Here is a 6457-nt window from a genome sequence, read left to right as displayed (position 1 = left end):
AGGTTAGGGCAAGGCAAGAGGTTAGAAAGAGTGTGAAAACGGGAAAACACAGCGGAACATGAAAGTTGAACGCTTTGAGGAAACTCATTCTTTTTAATGTAGATGAAACTTTTAGATACAGCTAATTATTTTTTTTTAAATGACATTTTATCACTTCTACAATTGATTAACATAAAGATGTCGCTTTTATCAGGTATAATAACACAGAGAAGGTAAATAAAACTCCTAGTTCCAATGAAACATACACTAAATTTGTACCCAATTAATATGTTTTGTCTGCTGATCAAATATGTCAATATCTATGTCCAAGCTTCCTTTTAACTTCTTCCTCAATCAGTTGAATCGCCTCTGTTTTTCCATATCTTGCATTGTTCTGTCTTCTTTTTTTCTGAAGACCTGCATCATACTGAGTGGTATCCACTTCCTAATGATTTATAAATTGTATCATAAATTAAGTTATACTTAAATGAAGTTATACTTAATTTATAATCTCACGTGTGGCTCAAATGTATTATGCTCTTAAGTCACCTCAAAGGACTCGGTTTGTTAAGTGGTTAAAAGTTTACTAGTTTGAGTTGACTGTTATTTAATGTATCAGGAAGGATTATCAGTAATCCCATTACAAATTACAGCAGATATAGTTTTTCTTTGCTGGGTGAAGAAGCCAGACAGTGAGGCTGCAAAGAGAAGATACCAACTGCATGCTAGTTGAGTTTCTCCCCTGTAATGTAAAACATCAGCAATGTGTCTAACCTGAGTCTGATGGATTAGTGGCAAAGCTGCCGTCACAGTGTGGTTGCTCATGGTTTATATAGAAAATGAGAACAACAGACATACAGACATCTAGTCAGACCCATCTAACTGGTGATGGCGCCACTTAAGTTTTAACAATCTCATGGGTGAACAAAGAAGCTCCTAGAAGGAAGTTGTTTTCAAGCTTAATTTAATTTTCAAGCTGTACATTCTGTCTTATGATTTAAAGTGTGACAAATGTCAATCTGGGGTATAACAAGAAAGTTTTAGTACAGAGCAAAAAACATAATTCCCAGAATGAAATACAGTAAGTTTACCAAATTTGGACACGGGCATGAAAAAGTTTAAAAATTCTTACATCATGTAAAAATCTCTATTAGCAACAATCGATCTCTCTATGGACAGCTGAAGCTGGTCTTGGTGAAAAAAGTTTGTGTCTCGCAAAAAATAATCCACGTCACATAAATACGGCGCTCCAAAAACATTACAAGACCAGATTAACAATGTTTAATAGTCACTTTAGCATAAAGACAGATTGACTGGGCATTTATTGGCCACTCCATCATAGTCTGAAGGGGAGTTCCCTATCTTTTGTTTTAAACCATCCCAAATGAGATGTCAATCTCACTCTAAACAGCAGACCCTCAGTGAGCTGATTCCTTCTCGTGGTGAATGATAATGACTTTAGTGGCAATGGTGTGGTTAAGACCTCTAACTGGCTGTATCCATCTGGATAAAGAGCCATCAGACAGTGGGAGGAGAGCTGAACTAATCCTGCAGTGAGTGGATGGGCCTCACGGTTATGCTAATGTTAACCGGCGCTCGGAGGTTCCAGGGAGAACACTGGAGACTATGAGGAACAAGTGTCACGCCACAGTCTCTGCTTCCCAAACAGACTGGATTAAGGGCTGGAACAGACAGATCCTTTTCTTTGCTATGTGGGATTGGCAGTGTTGACGTACCAGTTCATTATTCCAAGAAACATGTAACACAATCTGCCATAACTAAGGCCAGACGAGTGATTGTTTGAGGTGAATTAGGAGTGAATGGCCCACTTGAGAATGTTACTCCACACTTCTTCGGGCCATACTCCTTGCATGTTGATAACTGCAAAGTGTTTTCATGCAATTGATGCTCAAGTCTGAAGTGGATAACAGTAACTATTAGCTCCTTGTGCTACATGTCACATCAAGAATGACATCTAAGCTCTTAGTTGAAGTACTGTCACTTATGATTCTGTTTGATTTTCATCAAAAATACATATGCAAACTTGAAAATTGGCTGTTAAATCCTCCTGCCCCTTCCTCGAGGACAAAAAAGACAGTGGTGAGAATGCCCCAGTTCCTGACACAGGAGGGGCATTCAGAGCTTCCAACTCAAGAGTTCTCCACTTCTCCACTGAACCCTTTGAATTCACATCTCATCTTAACGCATCCATTTTGTACGCTTTACCCAACCTTTTCTCCTGATCTTTTTCTTTTCTCTACTTTAGCCTCTTTAAAAACCCTTAAAATTTTTAGTTACTTTTGAATGGCCTGGAGACAAATTTTCTGTGTGTGTGTAACCTTGCAAACTGAGAACTTTCTTAAGCTTTACAGTCTTGTAAAATTGTTGAATCTTATCCTCCTTTGCCCCTCACCTCTCGGCCAAACTTGGGTTCGAAAATACACTGAATAACACTGGTCCTATAAAAAATAGAGGGGCACGTCCTTGTTTATGTGTGGGTTTTTACTGAGCCCAAAGGGAGTTGTGTGTTTCAAGGTTTGAAGGAGAATGCCCCCTTTTGAAGCACCAATTCAGCCTCATGGTCTAAACTCTCCTATTCACTAAGACAGAGGGCCTGAAGTACTCTGGCCATCTCAGAGTTCATCAACTCATATGTGTGAGTGCAGCAGGGGGTGGGGGTGTGTGTGTGAGGGGGGTGTCTTTAACTTGTGGAGAGCCATGGTATGTTTGGAAGTGCAGTTGATGAGGGCTGTGAAGTAGGGACAGCAGTGGAGATCTGTCGATACCCACTGAGAGCTGGAGCCCCACCACTACCCCCCCCCCACCACCCGTTCACTCTGGCTTCCTTAAACAATACTCTCCCCACCTCCTGCCCACACAAGCACACCCCCAACCCTCAGATCTCTCCACATACAAGCTGCTTTCCTCTTCTGCCTTTCTCTGAGTATCACCTCCCCCCACTCCACACGAGTACATACATTAACCCCCATCTGCTTCCATGTCTCCCCATCTTTCCGCACCTATACCCCCCCACCCCACCCCCCCACCGAAAAACTCTTTCGATCAATGTCTCCATTCCTCTGTCCATTCTGTCTTTTTCTCTGTTTCATCCACTCTGACCTCCACCTACTCTCCACAAGCCTTGTGAATATAATCGCCTAAATGGGAGGATTTGGCTCAGCAAAATGAACCACAAGCCCAAGACAAGCAAATTAACCACATGTGCCGCCCACCTACCCTTTACAATACCAGCCTGCATATTTCACCCCTGCATCCACCCACCCAGCTGTAGTTAAGAGTAGCTTCACGACGCAGCAGTGACGGATTAGAACAGGCAGCATGCAAAAAAAAAAAAAAAAATTTAAAAAACCCAAAAAACAAGGTTCACATCTGCAAAAAGGTACATGAATAAAAGCTATCAGGAGTAATATTAAAGGTTAAAACACAGAACAGTGTTGGGAATGTTTTTTTTTTAATGATTCGTCAAGACATTCACATCCCATCTGCCTTTCAGTTCCTCTGAGTGGAATAAATGACTACAAGAGATTTAAAATACTATTGTATGAAATTTAATTGGCGTGCCCCAGACGAGGAGAAATATATGATGCAGTGACGCCATAGATATTGGGTTGCTGTCTATGACAGGACTGGCGTATTGGCAGTGAAGTTATTGTGGGCATAAAACACACACACACACACACACACAAACATGCAGTGATGGAAGCCAGCTGTGTTAGCCGCCAGGTCCTGGTATCAAGGAAAAGGGTGAGGCCTTTCTTCACCCTGGGAGCTATTGGGATCAGCTCAGGTCCTCAACAACTTACCCCAGGGGCAACTGCAAGACTATGTAGCCTACAAAAAAAGCACATCTAATCTGACCACTGCTGAACACTAGTAGCATTATTTAGAACAGTAGTTGGGAAAGAGTCAAATTATATTTTAGCATATCTGTCATCGCTGTCATCAAACAAAAGTGTGGAAAAAAAAAAAACCTCTTTTCCACTCTGACTCTTCTATGTGAGCAGACTCATGAGAGTATGGCATAAATAGACAGAGTATGCCATGCACTATTCATGACTGAATAAACCACATGCTGTTGGTGATTTACTCTTTCTTAATGAAAAATGGATGACAAATACAGCAAAAACCTCAGAGCTATGAATAAATTACTGGGAACAGTGTATCGTCTTCAACACCAAAGCAACCACACCCTTATTGTGGCAATCACAAGTCCACTATGGTGAAACTGAGAGCGTGCGTTTAACCAGCTCATATAGTCAGACATGTGCATTCTGTGAGCACATTCAAATTGGAAGCATAGTTGTACAACAATCTCAAATGTCATTACATTTTCATTCACGACAACTTCTCTACAGGACAATACCAGTTGGCCACAGACGGGCATTAACACGAGGATCAGAGGATGCAGTGTCTGTTTGGATGCGCTTCACTTTTTCACCAGCCACATGAATTTATCATCATCCATCAATATTTCAACCTCCAGGCTACCTGCTTCTCACCTCCACAGGGAACAACAAAAACACACAGCCTCTCTCTCTGACTCATGTAGCCGTACAGAGTGTGACAGCACCGGTAGCCCATAAACTGGTCCCAGTTTATGGGTCAGGTACTCCTACAAATAAAGTCACACTGTATGGAAAATTCTTCAAGCTATGGTGTGTATAATAAAACATCTTTTAACCATGTGATTGTGTCACATGAGAAACCCTGTGTTAAACAGTGCATAGAGAAGTGTGGGTGATATATGAATAGCAGTGAGCCTTGTGATATTTGTGAGCAGAACGTTTGATGGCGATGAAACGCTACACAGTGTTAGTGTCATGTGATATGTTTTCTTATGACACCTAAAGCTTCATCTTCTCTCAGCTATATTAATGATATGTGGACATACACAGAGGTGCTAAAACCAAAACCTTTCCACTTGTGGTTCCATGTTCTTTGGCGAAGTTGTACAGCAACACTTGGCAGACATTTAATTTCCTTAACAGTCTTTCCAAGCTTGGGCTTCCAGAGGTGTTCCCTTTATAGCGATCTGCTCTTATGGTGAATCAGCTTCTGTTTTAAACTCTATTTGTCCCAACTGAGATTTTATGGGAGGGAGATACAAACCAGACACACAGTGCAGTTAAAGTCGTGTCCCATTTCTGTCTTAGCTATCTATTAATGCATTAACTGGAGAATAATATTAGTGCTATTGCCGCCTTAGAAAGAAGCCATCACACTTGCTCTACGATCTTGTAGGACTTTCCCAAATATCCTTTCATAAACTGTGTTTGGAAAATGTAAACTATTCCTTTTACTGAATACCTTGCTGATGGTTATCTGCACTGATACACAAAAAAATATTTCCATTACACGAAAAAATGTGATTGTCTCCCAAAACATTCAGAAATTCAGTGCAATCACACCAGACAGGCCCCATATTTTACTAGAAATAAGAAATATACAACAAATGTACTTTATGGCCAAGAAGCAAAGCAACAACACTTAGACCCACAAAACCGAATCTGAAACACAGTCCGAACTTTCTGGAAACTGTTTTTCCATAACTTATGCTGTTTAGTTTGTTTTAATCCATCATTGAATCCAACATCTGCCACATGAATTGTATATTTTACAGGGTTTGTAAAAGTGCTGCAGTTTTGCAGATTTACTGTACAAAAGTAATAAATCACTGGAGAATAAAACATGTACATTTGCAAAGCTGCTGTGTCAGAGCGGAGTCTTGCCTTTCCACTTTCGCTTCAGCGAGAGGGAGGCCAGGTATAATGTGCTTCATGTGTGTGTGTGTGTGTGTGTGTTTGTATGGTGGAGACAGACAAGCTGAAACTCATCACCCATGCTGTTTATTGACTCAGCTCAGAGTGACAGCAGTCTAGACATCACACAGCTCACTTTGTTCATGCTATAACAAACTGAATTGACATGACTGCGCATTTCACTTTCGTACTCCTGGTGGTTTACACAGCAAGCCTTGTGTGGCTCGAGGTGTGAAGAGGAAAAGATTGGGAAAGAGTCAAAGAGAGAAAGAACCGAAAAGCACTAAACCATAGCCCAGCGTGTAATGGTATACCATCTGGAAGTAGACATAACAATAACCTCTGCTAGGCAAACATGTGACTGACTGAAACCTCTTTTTTCCCCTCGTTGCGGGCACTGCCAATGGCAAAGTGGTTAGCGAGACACACAGGAGCTACTGTTTCAAAAATGTTCCAACCTGCTGATACACTATTCTTAGGACAGAGGCATCTTACGCCACTTGCTGAACTCTGCCAACTCATACAGAGTCTTGAAATAATAATCAACATTCAATATTTTCTAATGGTTTTGCTCCACGAGGAGCAGAAATGTGCCTGTTAAAAAGGAGCTACATTCACTCTCTGACTGCCTCGATGTGACGGTCCAGTTCGGTCGTTGCTATTGTCATGTTACACTGGGGCTTATTGAGGTTTAAAGG

The sequence above is a fragment of the Seriola lalandi genome, unplaced genomic scaffold (assembly GCF_002814215.2).
Source record: "Seriola lalandi dorsalis isolate HSWRI2012SDOR001 ecotype SW California unplaced genomic scaffold, Sedor1 jcf7180002054188, whole genome shotgun sequence".
In the NCBI taxonomy this organism is placed as follows: Eukaryota; Metazoa; Chordata; class Actinopteri; order Carangiformes; family Carangidae; genus Seriola; species Seriola lalandi.
Note: the sequence above shows the minus strand (reverse complement) of the source record.